Here is a 24,372-nt window from a genome sequence, read left to right on the forward strand (position 1 = left end):
TTTCTGGGCCTTTGCGCCTACTACCGACGCTTTATTGCGGACTTTTCCCGCATCGCATGGCCATTAACGCATCTAACCAGAGAAGATGTCCCCTTCGCATGGGGTGAAGACCAGCAACGGGCATTTCACGACCTACGGCAACGGCTGCAGACGCCTCCCGTGCTCGCACACTTTGATGACGACGCTCCTACGATTCTTCATACCGACGCTAGTAATCTCGGCCTCGGCGCAGTGCTTGTACAGCGGCAGGACGGCGCCAAAAGAGTGATTGCTTACGCCAGCAGGACGCTATCAAGAACGGAGGCAAACTATTCCACGACAGAAAAAGAATGTCTCGCACTGGTATGGGCCGTCCTGAAAGTTCGGCCATATTTGTATGGTCGGTGTTTCACCGTTGTCAGTGATCATCATGCACTTTGCTGGCTGACTAATTTAAAAGATCCAGCTGGTCGGCTAGCGCGCTGGAGTCTTCGTCTCCAAGAGTTCGACTTCACGGTTGTCTACAAATCAGGGAAACGACACACCGACGCCGACTGCCTTTCTCGGTCTCCTGTTCAGACTGCAGTGCACGACGATGATGACACGGCTTTTCTAGGCGTGCTAGATACTGTCGCCGTTTCACGCCACCAATGCGAGGACGCAGAACTGGTCCCTCTTTTTGATTACTTAGAGGGAAGAACAGGCAGCGTGCCGAAGTTATTCGCCAGAGGGCTGCCTTCATTCTGCTTACGCCACGACGTTCTGTATAAAAAGAACTTTTCACCTAGTGGCAGCAGCTACCTACTCGTCATTCCCGCATCTCTTCGCGACGAAGTCCTACACGCCTGTCACAACGAGCCGACCGCTGGTCACTTGGGCTACACTCGGACATTAGCAAGAATTAGGCTAAAGTACTATTGGCCGAGACTTGCGTCCATCGTGAAACGTTACACACAGACATGCCTGGATTGCCAGCGCCGCAAACCCCTACATGGCAAGCCAGCTGGACTGCTGCATCCTGTTCAGACACCGCAAGCGCCGTTCGAACAAATTGGCATGGACCTTTTAGGTCCGGTTCCGCTGTCTACTGCCGGAAATAGATGGATAATCGTCGTCACGGATTATCTTACGCGATACGCCGAAACAGGTGCTATCCAACGTGGAACAGCAGCCGAAGCAGCGCGATTTTTTGTCGAAGCCGCCGTCCTAAGGCATGGCGCTCCCGCAGCGGTCATAACAGACAGAGGATCTGCGTTCACGGCTGCGCTTCTGGATACCGTGTTGCGACTAAGTGGTACCACTCACCGAAAGACCACGGCTTACCATCCCCAAACCAATGGGCTGACAGAACATCTGAATAAGACTCTGGCAGACATGATGAGTATGTACATCGACGTCGACCACAAGAACTGGGACGAGATTTTACCATATGTTACATTTGCATATAACACGGCTCGCCAAGAGACAACACGCGTGACGCCTTTCAACCTCGTTTACGGACGTGAAGTGACAACCATGTTGGACGCAATGCTGCCGCACGAGTGCGGTGACGACGAGACTGGTGCCGAGGAGTTTACGCAACGCGCAGAGGAAGCCAGGCAGCTTGCGCGTTTGCGAATCACAGAACAACAGGAATACGATGCCCGACACTACAATCTTCGACACAGACCCGTCACGTACAACGTCGGTGACCAAGTGTGGGTCTGGACTCCGATTCGTCGGCGGGGGCTGTCTGAAAAGCTCCTGCGAAGATACTTCGGCCCGTACACGGTTCTGCGCCGTATCAGCGATGTTAATTATGAAGTTGCCCCCGACAGCCCTAACTGCTCCAAACGCCGGCGGCATCTGCCCGAGGTTGTGCATGTGCTTCGTATGAAGCCATACATTTCCTCATGACCTCAACTTTGCACCGTCTGTGCACAGCCTTCGGACGTTGGTGCATCGGGACGATGCCTCTTTTTTTCAAAGGGGGAGCAAATGTCACATCCTATATGGTCACCGCGGGTATGTGCCAGGCGATGGGAACGACGCCGAAGTAGCGCGTGAGTGAAAAAACAGAGACGACAACGACGTCGCGTTGACTGCTCTGATAAAGTGCTTCCATACGTCCTCTACGCCGGCTTTCCCGTCTTCTACTAGGCTGCGACAATATTCTGTTACCCGAGGTATTTCTTGGCCCTGTATCTCCACTGTCTGTTCACTGTTTTCATTGAATACCATAACACCTGATTTTCTAACACTAAATTTCAAACCTAAATTCAATTCTTGATTCAAACCAATTCATGATTCAAATTCAGTGCCTCCTACTGTTGAAATTTCAAATGATACATCATCGTAATTTTCCCGCACCAACGATCTTTAATTACTTTGTTGAATGTCGGTCACCCACTATGGCAGTTTTGTAGCTGTGATGTTGCGCTCCTTACCAAGAGGTATCGGGCTCGATCGCCGGACGGAGCGGCCACATTTCAAGGGTGGTTAAATGCAAGAGCGCCCGTGAACTTATATATAGGGGTAATTTAACGTACCGCGGGTATTCAAAATTTCTAATACACCCCACCCCACCCGGTGTATAGTGCCTCATAGTCATTTTTGGCTTTGGTACGTATAGCCCCATAGTGTATTTTTTAAGGGAACGCATTCTTTGCGATCCTTCCCAGGCTTTCCCGGCCGTGCTTTCTTGGTGCGCCTGGTGACTTGCCAAACTGCTTATGCTTTAAGACGTTTAATTACATGCCCGATGGTGAGATCTAACTTCAGTGCACTAGTAAACAACCCAAGCCTCTAACTAATTAAATACAAAAGAACGCAGTACCTCTATCGTGCCAACACCAACTAGCTATTTGAGATGATGCCCATGTGATCCCCACGTCTGTGTGAAATCCGATGAGTGCGCATAATTTTCATTTACGCCAAAGATGCAAGGAAATTGGCAGATGAATAGCATTTGATAAACTGCTTCCCAAAAGCTTTGCTTCGCTTAGGTTTCAAGATCTCTGTTGGATATGCATATTTTATTTTTACTTTCAACTGCAGGTAATAATTGTGATATCGAACCTGCATTTCATTTACTTCTATAGCAATCTCTCTACCCACGGAAACACACGGGAAAACGCCAAGAATTATCCGTCACAGCCCTTCATTCTCCAATGCAGCTAGCGGACAGATGGTTGCTGCTGATGCGCAAGTAAGCGTTCGGACTCCGAACTCCACATAATGCACAGCAGCGCCTGTGTTGCCCCATAAATGTTATTCTGCGCACAATACAGACATTTCCAGAAGCTACGTAGTCCCCAGAGAATTTCGTTGGCACGTGTACCCCCAGCTGTTCTTAAATATCACTTCGTACGTCTTTGAGCTCCGTGAGTTGCCACAAAGTCTGAACACGTTTTGAAGTAAACACTGTGTGAACACATTTGTTCACGCTGCACGTCAACTCGGCCGATTCGCTTGCTTGGCTCGCTTGACCTTTCTTTCTTAACGCACGCTCACGGTGTCTCATGGTGTAACAACAATTGGGGTGCTAACACTCGCGGCTAGCCACCGCGGGGTGCACGACCAGATAGCGTTCCCAGCTTCACTCCTGGTGGGTAGTCACGACGCATCACAGCGCTGTTGACACGCTCGACACCTACATTGCACAACGGCGAATCGTAGCCTCTGAGATAAGTTGCACAATCTTTGCTTTGGAGAGAACATGACTTACGCTTAGCAGTGGTAGCTTTCACCTACGATAACTTTTGGAGGTGATCTATGCGTATTTTCGCTGACCACGATGAAATTCCTCCGAAACCTATCTCACGAACGCTGTCGAGGGCAATGCGATTAGTATAAGAAGCAATGTGCTGGCGTCATCTTTATTTAGAATCTGTAGTGTTGATTCTCAATCTTTCACGGACTCGGCTATCTGCGACATGCACTGTCTCGTGTATCAACCTACTTTGCTATGACACTCACTTGCCACGATCGGTCATGAGCAGCACAGCATGATGACGACTGTATGACAACGACACAAGGACGGTGATGGAACGACGAAAGTGGTGTTACTTTGCTGGCCGGCCGACTAGGAGATAACGATTCATAAATGATGGCCATAATATAACGACACCACATCGACGTTGAAATCTTGATACTGCGAAGAAGATATATGTACGAGCGTGACGATGACTGTGTCACGAAGACTACATATTGACTACTGCGTGATGACGTCATGACGACAAATTGATGATGAAGCTGGAAATTCACCTTGGCACTTTGTACCGAATCCATTTTCTTTCTAAAACAGCTGCATCAGCAAGCACTGCATCCTATATGCAATAATATCCGCATATCAACAGAATCAAGAAGGGGCTGGCGCATATCGCGTACCACACCGTGGTGTAAAAATATATTTTTCTCTTATGACTCATTCGGCTGCAGATTCACCAAACTCTGTTCTGTAATGCTGGCGCTTACTTACAATTAGGCTTTCACCTTAGCGTGCATTAGTCTAAATTAGTCGACTAAGGCGTGAGTTTCCAAACTTACTCTGTTGCCTGACTGCGATGTGATTTGGCTGCGATAGAAATAAATGCATATACAAATTTTCTATTGCACTCCAATTTTACCAGCCAGTTGTGGGAAGCATACATTTGTGCATGTTGACTCAACGCGAAAATCGAGCTTCGGTATTTCGTGCCATGGCCTTTTGAGTCCCTTCAACTTGTCGCCTAAACGATTCGGTGCCGGATCATGGTTGGCACAACTTTGTAGGAAAGGTATAATTCAATTGTTATTCTTGAATGAGTACCAGATTTAGCCATCTGCTATGGACGTTGCGGAGAACTTGATCTCCTCTTTAAGCTGCAATTTAGCTTCAACAACTCACTGTCCACTTGAATTCAGTGCGCGTAGGGTCACCTGTAGCTACGAATGCATAAAGTTCTGAGGTGAGTGGTACACTAACGAGACAACTCCGCTAATGTTGTCTATCGTTTTCCCATTGCACTATCATTTCCGGACCAATCAAATAGTAATTATCAAGCATATTGCACATAAGTCACTTATAAACTACTTACCCTAATTGATGGTAAACGTGTCAACAGGGGTAAAATGCAAAAACACTCTTGTTTTTTGTTTATTGATGGCCCTTAGGAGATGTCACTTTAATTGGCGTCGGCCACTCTTTTTTTCAAAGAAATATACAAAAATAAATCATGATAAAAATAATAACATTATAATTACGTGAAGTCAAGTCTCATAATACACTAATTGCACGCTATAACTGAAAGTCAACTCGAAATCAAGAAAACACAAAGGACAGTCCCATAGGTGCACTAAAGTAAGCACAATGTCAAGTAGCGTAACTGAACTAACACCAGCGCACAAATAAGCACGGATCAGATTCAAATCCAAGGATTGAATTGGCCATAGTCTGTTAAAAAACTTTAGAATGACATTGCCATTTTTCAACAACTTACTCAAAATTTTTCGAGAATAATGCTCGCTTCTAGAAATCTCTGAAGGGCCAGCAACGCTCGTCTGTGCAATGACAATGAGTATGTTGACCAAGGACCTAAGATCTTCCTCAGGTGGAATGGCCTTCGGTCTAGTGGCACAAAATCATGTGCTAAGCTCTTTCTGTGTGTGTGCCCATCACTCGTGTTCTTAAATTGCGAACCGGTGGTCCTAATTGATCTGCAGTCAAACACTACAGCGGCTCTCATAGGCGGAGTGTTGCTCTTGGACGTTAACCCGTGTGAATGAATGAATAGTGTTGTCAATAAAGTACTTATGACATGCTAAATTCTACGTTAACGCTGAAGTCTTCGGCATGGAGACTGCGAAAACGTAACGTGCACATAGATTAAGCTACATCTTACATTCTACACAGAGTAAGTGACGTCGTCGTTCCCGACAGCCAGATGCATATATGAGACTGACCGATGAGAGTGCTGTCAAGTCAAGAAAAATAAGCTAATAGCAGCAAACTGATAACGTCTTCAATAAATAGGTTGTGTTATTCGCACTAGATTAGTCTCACAAAGACATTTGATATAGTCACAAAAAACATATAGCAGGTCAACTACGGTGAGCTCGCTTAGCACGAGAACCGCGATCATACCATTGTGGTGAAGTTACGCTATCAGGCACCCATGGCGCTGAGCTATTTGTCGATCCCCTCCCACCAGTTCTCGCTCCCATATATCGCTATGGCAGAAGTGATAAGCATAACATGTCTGGAGCAATAAGAAAACAGTGGCGTTTTTCGATAACTATGCGCACCTAATGTCAGTTAACGTATTGTTTTTTCTGAGCACTCTATACTAAATTTTCAGTACAGCTGTACATTTCTTTTAATATTGTTTTTTATCTGCATGGCTCCTCAAGATTTATTGATGCCTGTTGTAAAATTATATATTTTTTAACATTGTATTGCAGGGAAAACATCGATCACTTTGATAGCATTGCACATGACAGACCAGAAAGATATAATAACTTCCAGCTTAAAAATGTGTTTTTGTACGTATAAACTAAAACATTGATGATGTGAAACAAAAGAAATATAACAATCGTGTTTGTAAGAGTGACATTAAACGCTACAAACGGCTGCGGACTCCGAGCACTGACTGCATTAGGATAATCACAAGAAATCTTTACATTTCGCCGTCCAAGGGTATTCATAACAATTTTATCTCCGAAGAACACGTCGGAAGTATGTGATGCCTAATGTCGATGTCCAAAGCGTTTGATTAGCTTCTTGTACTACAGAAGTGAGCTTGATGACTAACAAAACCGACGTCACTTTGACCGTAGCCTTCAGCTTCCAGCTCCCCACCAATCCATATTTATTATATCATCGATCTGAAACAGTTGGTATTTGTAGACATATTTCCTACAAAAGAGAAAAACTAAAAAAGCAAGGGACATTGAAGCCCGTGCTGTCGTCAATGTGTCCTTTTTTTTCTCAACTATTTGACGGGACATTTATCGTTCCATGCACTGAAGACATTCAAACATTGCCCTTTACTTGAGGTTTTTAAAGTCTGGCCAGTGTCTTGTCTCTAATGCTCATGGAATTTTTCTGTAATATAGCTTTCTTGCTATAATACGTATTCGTATTCTCGTGCATTTTGCTGCATCCCGTGTGACAATCATATTTATAACATCAATACTACGCTCTTGCAGGAACAAGTTTAAATGTGTACCTACAATATATTTTCTACTTTTCATTTATTCCGTTAAAATACGATCCACTACTTCGAAAGATCATCAGAAGATACTTGCAAGGCAATGAGCGTTATATCTACCAATGCATCAGGTTTTGTACAGCTAGTTCCTGTTTTGTTTCCCAGCAGGTTCCTGTGCGCTGAATTCAATCCTCCAATTAGTGGTCATGTGGGAGGAGGACATCGCGACGTTCTGACACTTGCTTCGGCTCGCTCGGTGGCCTCCTATGCTCCTAGTCGTTGCAAGGCCCGATGTAGCATCACAGCAGATTTTGCACGGAAGTCTAAGGAAGGCTAAGGTCAGGCTTGTCTTTGTGCCTTTTGTCATGCTGTTTGCGCTGTTCACATTAGTGCAAGGTTGTAATAACTTGCTCACCTATCTACTCACGTGCAAAGCAGTCTACCGGGCAACGCACGAAGGAGTATCAAAACGTTGATATGTCCTACTCCCACGTGACCACCTTCTGCGTCATGATTTCAACACCGAGTCATCTCTTGGAAAAAAGCCTAAGGTGTCTGCCTAATAGCCATCATGTTTAAATTATTAGCCCGCTCTGAGCCCTGCTAATATTTTTTTCTTTCTAAGTGCAGGAGACCTTCATGTACCTTCTTTGAGTTTGAAGGTACATTGCTACATACAGGTTCTTGCCGTCTTCAATTTTTCTATTTGGTCAACTCCTTGTAAGGCTTCACACTAGGAATTTAAAAGGCTCAAAAACGACAAATTGAATAGTTCATTAACAAACATAGTCATTTCTTCTGGTGTCCACGTTGTAGTCCCTTCCATTGGGAGCACAAGTTGAAGCGAGGCGATCAGCCTCTTCATTTCCAGAAACCTGCCGCATAGGTAAAGCGAAGCTTTCTTTGCGAACCCGCCTACACCTCTATTGCCATCCATGGCTACCGCCTGCAGCTGTTGCTAGTGCGTTCTCGACAGGTAGCTCACACTCGTCTGCGGGACGGCGCCGCCATCTAGAAGTGATGTCTGACACTACTTCACACGCCGTGGCGGAACGTAGAGGGCGGAAGCCGGCCTGCGCATGCGGGTCTTCGGTAGCTGATACGCTTGGGCCAAGTAACACGCTTGGGCCAGGGCTCATCTTCCACGAAGGAACGGCGCCATCCAAACGCACCTTCATCCAATTTCAAGACAGAGAAAGGCAAGAACCAGAGACAGTGTGCATAATATATCTTATGTATAATTGTTTCATTTACAAAATTTCTCTCGTCATTTCATTCCCCATCCACATCCTCTGGTTGTTATCAATTACATGAGTGAGCATAGCTACTACTGGACAATTCTCGCTCGCCTCATGCTGGTCTCAGCTAACATTCCGGTGCTACAAACGCATTGCTCCGTTACACGACGGTTTCGAAGTGTTTGTCGTAATTATACCAAACACAGCAGCATACGATGTCGCAACAGCAGTTCGCAGAAAAGGATTACGCATCACTCAGATAACTCCCACAGGAGGTTCTGCGTGTATTTTATTTAACTATGTACACCTAATGACAACAATTTAGGCTTTGCTTGATATTGAGAAATTTTAAGAAAACATTGGAAAAAACACATTTTCGCTGTTTAAAATTTCTTTCACGCAGCTTCGCTGGTGTATTCTTACTATTTACAGTTACAATTTGTCTATGCAAAATATCGACTAAATTGGCGCCATGCCAACGCTAATGATGTAGCGACAATACGCTTAGCTTGGTAAATTTCTGTACGCCTCTCTGAACTGCTGCCCAGACGCTGAGAACTACACCCGTATGTAAGAATCAGGTTTGCAACGTCTCTAAGAAATTGAATATGACAATAAACTCTAAAGCAGCAGCCTTCGGATTCCTTCGCAGTCAAAGGCCATTCATAGTTGTCTTTGGCCAGTGAACTCTTCGTAAAATATTCAGGCTTGGTATTATAGCCCTGAAGGATTTCTTCGCCTTCAAATACCGCTAGGGCGGGGTCAATGACGCAGAAAACCGGCGTCACGTTCTCCATACCGGTGTCCCTGTTCGTCTAAGCATGCCACTTTTCAATTTTTCGGTGAATGTGATCCAGAATCTGCCTCTCTTAATCCTGGAACCTTCTTGCTATATCGAAATATTTCAAGTATTTCAACACCGATTGCATTTTATTTAAGTGTACCGTTCTATTTCGCTGCGTATACGTGCTGTTCCGAAGGAATATTCTTAAAACAAGCTAGCAAAGGGCACAGTGCAGTACCATTGCAGTCTTCAAACACTGCTTCGTTTTGTTGACATTTATAAATTATTAAGTATACACAAAGCATAAAAATACATTTTGCGCAGTAACTAAGGTCAGTGCACTCTGCTTGTTTGCCTGTGTTTTACTTTGCATGTCGCAGTTCTTCGAACATCTGGCGATTTCCATTTCTTGCGGCTCGTACTGCTTCATAACCTACGCGCCGCATCATCTGGTTCTGATTTTTGGTGCAATTCTTGCAAATTTTGTTAGTTTTACCATTTAAGTGAGGGTGAGCAATATGTGCACTAAGATCATGAAGTATGTAAATACCGCGAAGGTTTAGCCAAAAGATTGAGAAAGGTTAGAAGCAAGCTTTTGAATTAGCTGCTCGATTCTGTCCCCTTACGCCAGCCCAGATACCCGTTGTGACTGCTGCGTTTCTGCATGGTTCGCAACGGCAAATTTTGCTGACCAATGCAATATCTCGGACTTTTCTTAAACGAAATTAGGTGACCGCTGAAAAGGTGTTGCCTTTTTTTGGGAGACCGATATGAAGAGAAAAGTTATTATTGACTGAAGAATGCGTCTCAACATTTCACAAATGGCAAAGTCATGTTCGAGATCTTTTCACGGATCATATTCATTTCAATTCAATTCAGTTTATTTGGACATACATTGGTGGTACAGGATGTCCACGAGGTGCGGCAAAAGGAGGCAACAATGCCTTATCACACATTACACACACATTATCACACATTATGACACATTAACACACACATTATCACACATTATGACAGCAGGTCGGAATGACAGAATACTGCACTACATGGTGAGATCAATGAAATCAGTGGAAATTCAGAAAAACATTGCTGTGTCACATATGACAAATTATCCTATGGTTTGATATTATACATTGATTACATCATTCTAATTCACGGAAACAATGATGTAGATCATCATTCACATTGCACTTGCTCAAGATAAAAGAAAGGTACAATTCTAAGCAAAAAGAATGATATGATTCGGTTATACGGATAGTATGCACTTAAGAATAGTTCCGAAAATACATAGACTAGCTTCATGACTTCCTTAAAAACACGGCCAATGCAGGTCTGGCTGTCTTGCCCTACAACAAAAGAAACCATTTGTACCAATGTGCATGGCATTTATATTTTCTTCTCAGTTACCTTTCTTTTTTTTTATAAAATTTCCCTCACGTTGCCGATTTCAAAGAAACTCATCGATAGACATCTTCACTGTCACTGCGCTCCGAGATTTAAAGTTCTCGAATAATTCGCTCTGGCTTCACAGCCTGCTAGACTTCAAATTATCGTAGATGGTAGACCGACCAATCTGGCACGTCGTCGGCGCAGCCTCCTGAAGCACTCATTTCCGTTTCGAAATCTCAGTCTACCGCCCTCCCTTGGGACGCGGTCGTTGATCAAGCTTTCGCCGTCTGTAACACTGAACGTACACTAGCCACCCCCCCCCCCCCCCGCATCACCATCCACAGACCGCTCTCATTACACTTGTGGTCGACGCTTCTTAGGAAGCCGCGGGAGCCGCTCTTAGTCAGGGGGTATAATGGTGCATGGGCACCTATATCCTTCTTTTCCGCAAGTTAAGCGACACTGAACGTCAATAGGCTGTTTCACATGGCGCGATTTTCAGTGAGCGACACAGCGAATTCTGTCGCTCAGCGACCGCCGCGACGTCGTGGGCTCTCCGCGATAGGATTCCAACAAGTTGGTGGCGCTGTTGCTGAGTCGCACCGATCGGCGCGATGTGGGAGGGGCAATGTGTGATGAAACAAAGCGCTGTCAAAATAGGTGCTTTACTCTTTGGTTAGCTCTGTGGTAGTTGGTAGCTCTGTGGAGGAACGTCGCGCGCCAGATTTAGTTATGTTTTCATACGGCGTACCCACCAGCGCCTGCGGCTTAGGAGCTTCATAAACAATTTGTTTTTCTTCAGCTTCTACAATTCGTTTAAAAGGAGAAGCTACACGCAACCCAGGTCGGGAGAAAGACGCCGGTTCAACATAAGGAACGTACCACTCGCTCGCCACCGTCATCAACCTCTTCATCGCAACAAATTGTGCAAGCTGCTTATACATGCACACTCAACAGTAGCTTGTTCTTCTGCAAATACGCTTAGAGGAAAAACCTTGTGCCTTCCATAGTAACAACGAAACTAGAGTGTACTAAACGGAACCACCCCACCGACGCCGCTTAAGCCGCACGCTCAAACGTGCGGTGCTGTGCACCGTCTCACTCACCGCGTCTGCAAGCTGTTGTAAAGTGTCGACGCTTGTAAAGGTTAGAAAATGTTGCACTTATTCTATATTCAAATAATAATAGCAAAATTTGAATATTTGAGTAGTTTCCGTGTTGTGTTTATTTAACGATGCAGGCAGCAACATTGAGCATAGCCACGACGGAAATCGCGCTGCCGCAAACGCATGTGAGAACTGTCAGCGAAAATCGCTCTGCGATGTGCGCGGCAGAACAATTTTTTTCGCTACAATCGCATCATGTGAAACAGCCTAATACAGTTCTTTTGGATGGGAGCACGTTGCGGCTTACCTCGCAGTGAAGCTTTTCAGGCACTTCTTTGAAGGGCGACAACTTACAATTATTACCGACCCCAAACCACTTCCGGCTTTACTTTCCGGCAGTGCCACCCATACTCCTAGAGAGCTCCGACACCTAGCATTTATTGTTTTTTTTGGTGAAGTGAACACGTTTGTCATGTGAAGATATCTTTATTGTTGTTTAGGAGATCCAGTTAGGATTCCTTGCTTTGTTTTTTTTTGTCAAGTGAACATGTCTGTAGTTATTATAAATTATTAATTAGATTTATTTGAATGTATGGTGTACTTTTCATTTGTATATTGCTGTATGCGTATTGTTGCAGTCTTCCTGTAAGAATTTGAACTTCGACACGCACCATGTCGAAACTGTGCCTGCCTGAATGCAGGGTGCCTAGGGCCTAGTCAGGTGACCACGTGTGTCACCTTTAGCCTTCTTTACCTGGACAATTGTATATTGTCTAAATTTCAATAAGGTCAAAGCTAAAGTTAATGTCAAAGAATTTACGACCGACATACGCTACGTCAAAGGCAACCTTAACAGGGCAACGGACGCTCTCAGTCGCATTAATATCAATGCCAAGACTAGTTCTCTCCAACTTTTCTTGTTTTCACTAGCGGCGGCTCAAAGATCAGACGATGAAGTTCCACGACTCCAACCTTGTACATCCCTCCGTTTGGAAAATCTCAACATTCCTGACCAGGACGTCACACTCTGACGCGACATTTCAGCTAACAATAACCGCGTTCATGTTCGTGCTGTTTGTCGTGCTGTTTTTGATACACGGCACTCAATCTGCCATTCAGTCGTACGGGCCACGTGACACCTTATCACCGAATGTTACGTTTGGCCGCGCATGCGCGCTTCTATGCGCGACTGGCTCCGCACTTCTGCAGGGTGTCACAGTATCAAGGTGCAACGACACACCAAGCCACCATTGAGTAAATTCCCTCTCTCCAATGTACGTTTCGACACCATTCATTTGGACAACGTGGCTCTTTGCCACCATGCCGTGATTATGCGTATTTGCGTATGTGTATTGATAGTTGTACATGGTGGCCTGAAGCAGCTCCAATGCCTGACATAACGGCGGAGACATTTGCTTTTACTCTTGTATCTACCTGGATTAGTCGTTTTGGTCTGCCATCAACGGTGACTACTGATTGAGGTAGACAGTTTGATTCGGCACTTTTCACGTCTGTAACATCCCTTCTGGGTTGTGCGCGCATTCGCACAACTATTACCGTGCTGCTTCCAGCGGCATTGTCGAGAGCCTATATAGATATAGGGGCAAAATAAGAAGCGCAGATAGTCAAAATTTCTATGGGGTCGCTCGCAGAGGCGTCTGCGTCAGCAGGCGTTTGATGTATTGCGACACCACGTACCCGAGCACACGAGGTTTGAACCGCCCCGCGTGTAGCCGTGCCCGGCTAAGCCGCGTACGGAGAGAAGAGGATCCTGGGGGTTGAGCCGAAGCCGGGTGTTTGAACATTTATGGCCCGACGACAAAGGCAACAGACCTCATTGGCCTCCCCTTCACGTAGACGGCGCCCCTGGGTTGCCCCACCCAGGGGAAATCGGCGGGTCGCCTTTTCCTGTACCCTTCCCCGAACTTCTTTTTCTTTTCTGTGTGCTTTCTCAGCTGTCCTGTCTTCTTTTCTATTACTTCTATATTTTCGTAGATTTTCGTAGATCGTACATTTTCTACATTTTCTACATTTTCGGCTTGGGTTAACCTTGTGCATGTGCCGTCTCTTGGATATATTATGTTACGTTATACCAGCAATGCACGGCTGGCGTCTGTAGCCTCACACGTAAAGTGCTACAGCGTCCCTTACTTGTGCTACGGGGTGCGAGGCCGCCATTGCTGCCCAAATAAACCAAACTATTATTGCAACTCCTGCATTTCCACGTTTACTTGATCGTAGCCCTCAAATGCGGGGACTCACCCATGAAATTCTAAGCCTTTTCAAACGTAATTTTCCCCCGATTTCAATTTTTGCACAGCGAAAGAAACTGAACATGCAGCTAGAACTGTATCGCCATTCCTTGTTGCAAAAGGCCTGACTGATGCACTTGGCCCAAGTTATAAGGTCACGAAAATGGCGAGCGGGGACCTCCTGCTTGAGATTCGTGATAAAGAACAGCACAACGAACTAAGCAAACTTGTGCAATTGTAAAAGTTCCTGTTACCGCTTCAGCTCATTGGCCTATGAACACAACACGCGGAGTAGCATCTGATGCAGATATCATCGACTTGTCCGATACAGAACTATTAGAGGGCTGGAAAGAGCAAAATGTAACCGACTTACAGCGCATCATTATCGGCAGAGAAAATAGAGAAATTACTGGAAAGCACCCGATCCTCACCTTTGCCACGTGCGATCTGCCACAAACCATAGAAACTGGATACACAAGAATAGCTGTCAGGCCAAACATCCCTAATCCCGGAAGATGTTTCGAATGTGAAAGATTTGGCGACGGCTGGCAGAGCTGCCGTGGTAGATTAACATGAACGAAACGGGGAGTCCAAGGTCACGCGTCAAACAAGTGTGAAGCGAGGCCTCACTGTTTACACTGTGATGGTGAACATCCAGCTTACTCTCGATCTTGTCGCAACTAGAAAAAAGAAAAGGAACTTATCATTATAAAAGTACATGAGAACATCTCTTTTCAGGAAGCACGTAATAGATGCTCACCATTCCACAGCACAACATATGCGATGCGGCGCGTCAGGAGCAGTGCCGCGCCGGCCTGCGCCACCTGCTCGGCCCGCGCACAGCGAGCCGTTGGCTATGGCGCCCCCCACTGCCATGGTGGCAGCAGTCCAATCTGCTCCACCCATCCAGACACAGAGGCCGGATAGCCCAGGGACGTCGGGCCTAAAGACCACTCCTCACCAGACATGGTCGCTACTTGGAGAACGGTTATGACACAACATGGAGATTCGGAATCCTCCGAGACCTACCTGCGATGGGCGTACGCTGTAATATGTTAAACATGATAACAAACTACTTGTCTAACCGCACGTTCCGTGTTAGAATGGACAATGCCCTGCCCAGGCCTTTCACTCGAGACAGGTGTGGCGCAAGGGGGCGTGCTTAGCTTCACCCCCTTCATTGTGAAAATTGACTCCCTTCACAAAGCCATTCCATCCTCACGGTTTTATTTGATACATGTCGATGATGTGCAACTAGGATTTAAGTCTTGTAACCTTGCAGTCTGCGAGCGCCAAGTACAACTCAGACTGAACACAGTCTCAAAAAGGGCAAATGAAAATGGCTTCAAGCTAAAGCCCCTCAAAAGCTCCTGTGTGCTTTTTCTAGAAAGAGAGGCTTTATAAAAGATCCTGATATTATTCTGCATGGACAACACATACCACTCAACACTGAACATAAATGGTTAGGCATAATACTCGATTCAAAACTAACCTTCATACCTCATATGAAGTATCTGAAAGCGAAATGCCTGAAAACAATGAACATTCTGAAAATACTTGCACACACAGCATGTGAAAGCGACAGGAAATGCCTCATGAACCTCTACAGGAGCCTTGTACGATCACAGTCAGACAACGGTGCCATAGTGTATCACTCTGTTATATCTAGTGCTCTCAAGATGCTGGACCCTGTGCATCATCTTGGTATCCACCTCACCACCGGTGCCTTTAGGAAGAGTCCGATTTAAAGCCTCTATGTGGAATCGAATGAATGGTCCCTTGATCTGCAGCGGTCATATCCTACTTTAATTATTTTCTGAAAGTACGTGGTAACAAATAGCATCCTTGTTATCTCACCATAAATGATATGACTTCTGCAACGCTCATTCATTACCAACCTGCAGCTAGACAGCCATACTCGATCCTTGCGAGAAAGATAAGCGATCCCATGAATGTTCCCATTCATGAAAATCATGCAATGGCTTCTGCCAAGCGGTTTCCGCCGTGGTTGTGGCACATCATTGACTGCGACACGGCATTTGTGGAGGTAACGAAGCACACTCCAGAAGCCCGCATTCCTATGCATTTTCTAGAACTGCAATTTAGGTACTCGTGTCTAGAATATTACACAGATGCGTCTAAATTGCATGCTGGCGTGTCGTATGCAGCCTTCCGCCCATCTTTTTCGTAGTCCAGTGTTCACCCTCACACAAGCATCTTTACAGCTGAGGCGTATGGCATATGTACCGCTACGAAACAAAATAAAACTACCTAAGGCGGTCATATACGCCGACTCATTAACCGTTGTAAATCATTTATGTCATGTTGAAACCACAGAAACCCAGTAATTGCAGGTCTTTTCTCTCTGCTCTGTAACATGCAATGGTATGCTGCGTGCCAGGACACAGAGGCATTGAGAGTAACGTCCTGGAAAACTGAATTGCTACCTCTGTAGACACGAAAGCTTGCAACATGTCCATAACTGTTCCGGTCTTAGACCTAAAGCCGTACTTATAGAAAAAAGTGAGAACCTACTGGCAGCATAAGTGGGACGCTGAAATCCTTAGTAAACTCCACGTAGTTAAGCTACCTTTAGAAAAATACTGGCCATCACTCACCAATTCGAGACGAAGTGATGTCCTATTCTGTCGTCTCAGAATAGGGCACACTTATGGTACGCATAGGTTTTGTTTGGATGACAGTGAACCTTCAATGTGTAGTAGATATGGCGAGACACTCAGTGTTCAGCATGTCTTCCTATAATGTCGCGATACATAACTTGAGGGGAAAATGCACTTCCCCTTAGTATATATTGAGTGTATACCACTTCACCTGGCACGGTTTCTAGGCAGAGAACCGCTATTTGACGCGAAATCTATTTGAGCCTTTTTAAACGATGTTGACACGCTCCATGTTTTCTGTCCAATAAATTTGTAATACGGCTTCTTGTGAGAGGCCACGGTTGCGATGGGAACCTTTGTTATAGCAAATGCCTCCGGGTGCTTGTGTTCAAAGGACCCGCTGAGGCTGTTGTGCTACTCGTCATCAACAATCACCTCTCCATTTTATGCATATAACACTATTACACCCTTGTTGCACATCTTATACTTACAGCATACCCGACTTCAGTCATTCTTATATTTTTATTCCTTACATATTTTAACCGATTTGCCCCTCCCAGTTTTAGGCCTCTATACAGCCACGTCACATGAGCCATTAGTCTATTGAGTACTCATCACTGCCTCGGCGCTCCTTGGCCACGCTTGGTCCTTGCGCCATTAAGCATTACATATCATCACCTATGGTGCCCCCCTCCCGCCCCATTGTATCCTGCCTCATTTGTGGCTTTGGCACGTAAAGCGCCACAATTTATTTTTTAAAAGCGCGCATTCTCTACGAACCTTCCCAGGCTTTCCTCGCTGTGCCTCCTGGGTGCTGCTGCTGACTTACCAAACAGCTTATACTTTAACACATTTAATTACATGCCCCATGGCGAGATCTAATTTCAGTGCACCAGTAAAAGAACGCCTCGTCCTAACCATTGGGCCACAATGGAACGCAGCACTTCTATCACGCCAATGCCGACTAACTCTTTGAGGTGATCCCAATGTGACCACCAGCAGTCCGTGAGAGCAGGTGTGTGCACGTCATTTTCTTTTGCGCCAAGGATGCACGAATGAAATTGTCAAATTATTAGCATTTGATAGACTGCTTCCAAAAAGCTTCCATTCGCGCAGATTCCAAGACTTGTGTTGAATGTGCAGATTTAATTTTTCGTTCAACTGCCTGTAATCAGTGTGATATCGATTCTGCGATTCATTTTCCGGTATAGCAATCTCACTAGCCTTTAATAGTTAAATGGTGTAGAGAGGCCTCCTGTACACATGGGAAAACGCTCAAAACTGTCCATCACAGCTCGGCTTTCTTCGATGCAGCTAGCGGACGGATGGTTGGTGCTGATGCACAAGTAAGCGTTCGGACCCCGAATGCCACACAATGCACAGCAGTGCCTGTGTCGCCCCATAAATATTATTCTGAGCACAACACAGACATTTCCAGAAGCAACATCCCCGAGGAATTTTGTTGGCACGTATACCGCCAGCTATTTTTAATTATTACCTCTTACATCTTTCCACTTGGTGAATTGCCACACTTTCTGAACATGTTTTGAAGTAAGCATTCTGTAAAAACATTTCATCGCGCTCCTCGTCCCCTTGCCAAATTCACTTGCTTGATTCGTTTTATCTTTCTTTCTTAACACAACTTCATGATGTCTCATGGTCTAAGAACAATTAGGGTGTTAACACTCGCCGCTAGAAACCGCGCAGAGCACAACCGAATAGTGTTACAGCTGCACTCTTGGCGGGCACTCATGACACAGCACACCGCTGTTGACACGGTCGACACTTGCACTGGACAGCGGCGAACAGTAGCCTCAGAGATTCCCCACGCCCGCTTTTCAATAAGTTGCACCACCGTTATCGCAGAGGCAACATGACATACCCATACCAATGGTGCCTTAGGCTTTCGATCACCATTGCAAGTGCTTTATGCGTATTTTCACTGAACCCGATGTAATAACAGAAGTTCCTCCATAACATATCTCACGAAAACCGTCGACGGCAACGTGATTAGTATACCAAGCAATGAGCTGATGTCACCTTTATTTAGAATCTGTAGTGTTCATTCGCAAACTTCCACTGGCTCGGCTATATGCGACACACGCTCTCTCCTGTATCGGCCTACTTTGCTATGACACTCGCTTGCCACGATTAGTCACGAGCATGCCAGCATGATGGCGAGTGGATGATGACGACACACGCACGCTGATTCAACGACAAGATCGGTGTTACTTCGCCGGCCGGAAGACAATGAGACAACGATTCAGACATGATGACGATGATATAAAGACACCGCAGCGATGATGACATCATGACACTGCGAAGAAGATGAGTGCATGAGCGTGACGACGACTGTGTCACGAAGACTACATAATGACCGCTGCGTGTTGACATCATGACGACCGACGAATGATCAACCTGGAAGGTCATGTTGCCACTTCGCCCCAAATTCATTTTCTTTCTAAGATAGCTGCATTAGCAAGCATTGCATTCTATGCGCAAATGCATCCGCCTATCAACAGACTCAAGAATGGGCTAAGCGCGTCGAGTAGCAAACTGGGGTGAAAAAAATTATATTTTTCTTTTATGACCTTTTCGGGACCAGATTAACCAAATCTCTGCTCAGTCAGACTCACGATGAGTTACAATTATGGTTTCACCTTAGTCGGCATTTATTTTATTTTATTTATTCATTTATTTAAACATACACTGGCCCAACATTTTGGTCCGAGCAGGAGGGCAGAAGAAACAAGTAAATCGAAACACAAACATTTTTCCTAAAATTTTTCGTTTCATCTTTCTTTGCTTGGTCCTTAACTTGTTCTCGAGCTTCTTTTTCAACCTCCAAGTTCCTGCCCCATACGTTAGCCCCGGTAGAATGCAGTGATTGTACACCTTTCTCTTTAATTATAGTGGTAAGCTCCCAGTCAGTATCTGGCAATGCCTGCCGTATGCACTCCATACCATTTTTATACTGTAAATTTCCTGCTCATGCTCAGGGTTTCTTGTGGGTAAGTGGCCGAGATAAGCCTACTCCTTCACACTCTGGAGGCTGACTGGCGATCCTGAACACTTGTTCCCTTGTGAGGCTATTGCCCATTATCTTTGTCTTCTGCATATTAGTCTTCAACGTCGCTCTTACATTATCTCTGTTAGGGTCCTCAGTAATTTGTTGCAATTCGACCCCAGTGTTGCTGAACTTCAGAATTTCACCTGCAAACAGAAGGTTGCTGTGATATTCGGCGTTGATCATCACTACTAGGCCTTCAGAGTTTAATAGCTCGAACACTCCTTACGTGCATGCAGTGAATAGCGCTGGAGAGATTGTGCCTCCTTGGCTGAACCTTTTCTTGATAGGTAACTTTTTACTTTTCGTGTGGAGAATCGAGGTAGCTCTGAATCTTCGTAGATATTTCTTAACATATTCACGTATGCCTCCTGTACTCCTTGATAACGTAATGCTTCTATGATTGTTGGTATCTCCGCTGAATATAATGCCGTTTCATAATCTACAAAACCATACTACTCAGCAAATTTCTCGAATGCCTGATTGATGACTTGGATGTGGTGCATTGTATAACATTCCTTCGTGATTCCAGTTGAATGCAATGAAGTGTGGCCCTTATTCTATTGAAAATTGTCTTGGTGAATATTTTATACAATTCTTTATGCAAACTATTGGGCCTTTAATTTTTCAATATTTTAAAGTGTCCCTTCTTGTGAATAAGTTTAATGTTGAGAAACTTCACTTTATCTGGTACATTTGATGTTGTAAGGCCTTGTGTATAAAGCACAGCAAGCTTTCCAAACATAATATCTTGTCCTTCTTTGTATCAATGGAGCGTTATTCTATCTTCTCCTGACTGCCGCTTTGCCTCGAGTCATCTCTTGCAAGGCCCTTCTAAGTTAATCGCAAGTTATGGAAGAAGCCTCTGTATCCTGTTCATTATTACTTCAAATGAAGGTAGTGTGGCTGCTCTTGGTACGTTACAGGTCGGTGCAGAATTCTTCCACTTCTTTTACCATATCTTCGAAATTGCTGATGATATTACAATGCTTATCTTTCATTGCATACATCTGGGCTTCTCCTACGCCAAGTTTTCATTTTACTGATTCCATGCTGCGTCCATTTTTACTGCTTCCTCAGTCTTTCTCATGTTGTTATTTCGAATATCCCTTGCTTTCTTTTTGTCTGTAAGTTTTGACGGTTCGGCGAATTCAATCTGATCTCTTCAGTTAGATACTTTCAGGATTTGTAGTTTATTTAATTAGGTCATTTGTTACTTGGAACGCCTTGTCGAGTTTTCGCCTTGGTGCCTTACCTCCGACTTCAATTGCTGCTTCTGAAACGAGCCTAGTGACGGTTTCATTCATGATCTCTATGTCATCTTCACCTGTCTGTTCTAATGCTGTATGGTTGTTTGCAAGCACCAGCCTCAATTGGTCTGCTTTTATCCTTACTACGTCTTGTTAGGCCGCGTTCTTCTTCACTAATGTTACTCTTTCTCTCTTCAATATTAGGGAATTCCTAGACCTCACTAAGCTATGATCACTGAAATTTATTCTACGTAACACTTGAACGTCCTTCACAATGCCGGGATCGGCAGAAAGTAGGAAATCTATTTCACTTCTTGTTTCACCGTTAGTGCTTTTATAGGCCCAGTTTCTGTTGCTACGCTTCCTGAAGAAAGTGTTCATTATTCGCAGCTTACTCCTTTCGCCGAATTCTACCCGCATCTCTCCTCTACGTGCCTAGAATCGACGCCGTAGTTCACCAGCCTGCTTTCTGCCCAATTTGCATTGAAGTTGCCCATTACTAAAGTATACTAAGTTTGCACTTTTCTCCTCGGTAATTCAACATCTTCATAAAACTAATCTGCTTCATCGCCAACATGACTGGATGTTGGAGCGTAGTCTTGTGTTACCTTTAATATATGCTTATTACTAAGTTTGATTACAGCTACTGCTACCCTCTCATTCATGCTGTACAATTCGTTAAGGTTGCCCGCTATGTCCTGATGCATTATGAATCCTACCCCGTGCTGTTTCTTATTTGAGATACCTCTATATAAGAGGCTTCCTAAACGTTGAATGTTATGTTGCTTCTTTGTTGAATGACTATTCTGGAACTTTGGTAACACTCTACCCACTGCGTTTTTTTTTTTGTAGAAAAAGCAGCGCTTGATTTGTTAACAATACTTGGAATTTGGCGAAGCATTTGACAACGTTAATTATAAATTATTACTTTATCGAACGGAAGAAATATCGCTTCCCGGGAATAATTTTCCACTACAACGGCATTTGTTGGAAAGTCTATTTTTCTTTTGTCAATTAAGGAACGCGGTTCGCCGAAAGAACCTGGGACAATAAGATTTCCACAGGGCAGCGTAATTTGCCTTTAGCAGTTACTATCGCGCTTAGATGACAATGCAAAAAAAATTTATTGTGAGAATTTGTTACCTATACAAATTACTAATCTGTTTTCTATATTAGTGAAAATTTCCAAGAAGTCATCAGTTTATCAAGGTTTGTTATTTGGTCCGGCCTACTACTGTTATTACTGTTAATCCTCTATTTAAAACGCGACAAATACTCCCGAAAATATTCATTTCTGTTTAAATGTCCTAACTACATCCATTATAAGCATAATCACACGAAAGAAAGATATTTTATGCAACCTTTTGAAGAGAAAACATGAAGAAGAAACACCAACTATAAGTGGGGCTATTCCCGAGTCACCTATTACTTTTGAACTTGTAGAGGTTGCTCTCACAATATTGGATCCGTAAGTTCACGCCACACTTGCTTTCATCTCATGTGGGATACCACTGCAGCCGAAGATCTCTCCGGTGAGCGTGCTTTAAAAAAATGGAGTCGCGAGCGTGACTTACTTCTCCTCATCCTGCGTTCCAGTTCTCAACCAACAAATGATGCTCACTGGGTATCGTCTAGTGTCAACCAAGGAGGCTTAGCAAGAATGTTTGTACTCACTACCGCAACTCCGCAAGAAAAACAATATTTCTGGTATGTTGACTGTGGCCACAGTGAAGGTTTACCCTGATGCAAACAGGTTGCATTATTGCGATAGCAAATATATGGAGGCGCCTTTCTGCCGCCGGCGTCACCGCCAGCTTTCATATCAAGTCCACGCGCGATCAAATGGTCGTCGCGTGCTCTGTGCTGCGAGAGTGGAAAGCGTGCGAGAGTGAGCCGGCCATCGCGGCTCAATCTCGCGCACACAGCCGAGGAAACCAGGGAGGAAACGCGCCGCCTTCCGTCCCGTCCCGCGCAAGGCTCACGGAAGAAGGTAGGGAAGGGGGGGGGGGGGCGTTCTACCGCGCGCTGTGTGCTGTGAGTGTGGAGAGCGTGCGATGGTGAGCCGGCCATCGCGGCTCAATCTCGCGCACGCAACAGACGAAAGCAGGGAGGAATCGCGCGGCCCTCCGTCCCGCGCAAGGCTTCCGGAGGAAGGTAGGGAAGGGGGGGGGGGCGTTCTATCGCGCGCTGTGTGCTTTGAAAGTGGAAAGCGTGCGAGGGGGAGCCGGCCATCGCGGCTCAATCTCACGCAGACAACAGACGAAAGCAGGGAGGAATCGCGCCCCCTTCCGTCCCGCGCAAGGCTTCCGGAGGAAAATAGGGAAGGGGGGGGGTTCTACTGCAGGCGGCTCCGGCGGCCACTCGCGCTCCTCCGGTTCGATGTATCTTAACAGCCATCTACGATGAGTACAGGGTCCACGTTTCGCTGTTTTCGCGGCGTAGTTCGTGTTGATGCGAGCGGCTGGCATAGGTCAATTCGCTCGCTGCTGCTGCCACATTTTTTCACTGCAGCGTTTTGACAGCGAGTTTCCGCGGTCATCGAGTGTGATGTGTTCATGTTAATTTGGGCGCGCGTGACTCCATGCTTAGTAAATTATTTAGTATGCCTATGTTTACAAGTTTATACGGCTGATAAAACTACTATCCTTACTTAGTATAGCTGTCCGCTAATATGTTATCGCAATCGCTGCTTCGCCTTTCTGAGGAACTGCGACTTTTTTCCCGGGCTCGAGCAAGTTCTGTAATAGAACTGTGTAAAATTAAAGCTCCTCCTTCATCAAAGTAGCGGCGTAGCGTTCACAGAGCAGACACGAAGAACTAACAGTCGAGCAATGTCTGTTGTAAGGCACAAAAGGTGGCTCTTTTCATCAATCCAAATTTCAACCTACAAGCTTTTGCTGAGAGAACGATATGTGCCGTTTATTCTTTCCTTTATATCTCACTTCAGATAATATTATAAGGCAAGACTGCGGCAGAAAATGTTCATATTGTCAAAACAATAAGATGGCCATTAGCCAATGCTTCTTTTTGCGAACAGAATCGAGACATTTTTCACAAAATAGAATAATCAGTGCTGGAGTTATAAATGAGCTTAAGATAGGCCTGAACTATAGAAGTGCTGAGGGGAGTAAACGGGTCTGATTCGTAATTGTCGCAAAGTTATCGGTTCTAGAAGTGCATGTTAATATCGCTGTCAGTTGCCATGTATTAATATTTATACTTTTAAAAGCAATAATCATTCGATAACTGCGTCGCTTGGGTAGTTTCATCGCTAAATTGTTACCTTTTGTCAATAAACAAGACGAGCAGGAGGAGGAATAAACTTTTATTTTTGAAACAGTATCCCGGGGTAAGCCCTGGTTATACTCTAGGTAAGAGGTCTCCTCATTCCAAAATCGCTCTGGCCTGCACTGCCTCCTTGGCCCAGGTGACGAGGCGTCCTTGTTGTTCTAGGTCCTCGGAGACGAGCTAGGCCTCCCACTTTTGCATGAGGTCTTCCCATTCTTGTCTGTTGTTA

The sequence above is a fragment of the Dermacentor andersoni genome, chromosome 10 (genome assembly GCF_023375885.2).
Source record: "Dermacentor andersoni chromosome 10, qqDerAnde1_hic_scaffold, whole genome shotgun sequence".
NCBI lineage: Eukaryota > Metazoa > Arthropoda > Arachnida > Ixodida > Ixodidae > Dermacentor > Dermacentor andersoni.